The following is a 1,382-nucleotide window of genomic DNA, read 5'->3' as shown; positions in this document are numbered from 1 at the left end:
GTTACTGTGACAGCGTCTCAGAGAGACAGGAGAGGATGCAGGAATGTGAACATTAGGATAACAGATGGGATCCGGTCCTGGAGCGCTGAGCCAGCCTTAGGAGGCATCTGATGGGTAAGAAATGGCGTCCAGATACCCGGATCGTGACAGCCTGCTTGTTCCCACCTTTCCCACCTTCTCAATCTCTCCCTCTCATCAGGCACTGTCCCCTCTGCCTTCAAGCATGCACTCATCTCTCCTATTCTTAAAAAACCTACCCTTGATCCAAACACTTTCTCCAACTACCGACCCATCTCTCTCCTCCCTTTTGCCTCCAAACTCCTTGAGCGTATTGTCTACAACTGCCTTACTTCCTTTCTTTCCTCCCACTCACTACTTGACCCATTCCAGTCTGGCTTCCGTCCTCTCCACTCCACTGAATCTGCCCTTACAAAACTATGCAATTACCTCCATGCTGCTAAATCTAAGGGACACTACTCTCTACTTATTCTACTTGATCTCTCTGCTGCTTTTGACACTGTGGACCATCCTCTCCTACTGCAAATCCTTCACTCCATTGGTCTGCGCGACACTGCCCTCTCTTGGATGTCTTCCTACCTCTCTGACCGTTCATTCTCTGTCTCTTCTCATGACTCCACCTCCCCCTCACTTCCACTAACTGTAGGTGTACCCCAAGGTTCTGTCCTTGGTCCTCTCCTCTTCTCTCTCTATACATCCTCACTAGGTAAGCTCATTAGTTCTTTTGGTTTCCAATATCATCTCTATGCTGATGACACCCAAATCTATCTTTCCTCTCCAGACCTCTCCCCTGCTCTCCTCACTCGTATCTCCAACTGTCTCTCTGCTACCTCTTCCTGGATGTCCCAGCGCTTTCTTAAACTTAACATGTCTAAGACCGAACTGATCATCTTTCCTCCCTCCCGCATAACCTCACCTCCTACAATCTCATTATCTATTGATGGCACTACTATCTCCTCTAGCCCCCAAGTGCGCTGTCTTGGAGTAATCCTTGACTCCTCCCTCTCCTTCAAACCACACATTCAGCACCTCTCACAAACCTGCCGTTTTCATCTAAAAAATATTTCCAGGATCAGACCCTTTCTGACCCAGGATGCTACTAAGACTCTTATCCACTCACTGGTCATCTCCAGACTGGATTACTGTAATCTCCTCCTGACTGGCATTCCTGACAAACATCTCTCTCCACTCCAATCTATCCTCAATGTGCTGCCCGGCTCATTTTCCTCACCAAACGCACTACGTCTACCTCTCCTCTCTTACTAGACCTTCACTGGCTCCCCTTCCCTTTCAGAATCCATTTCAAGCTTCTCACTCGCTTACAAAGCCCTCACCCACTCCTCTCCCATCTACATCTCTGATCT

Source organism: Pseudophryne corroboree, chromosome 6, assembly GCF_028390025.1.
Source record: "Pseudophryne corroboree isolate aPseCor3 chromosome 6, aPseCor3.hap2, whole genome shotgun sequence".
Lineage (NCBI taxonomy): Eukaryota > Metazoa > Chordata > Amphibia > Anura > Myobatrachidae > Pseudophryne > Pseudophryne corroboree.
This window is presented reverse-complemented; position numbering follows the sequence as displayed.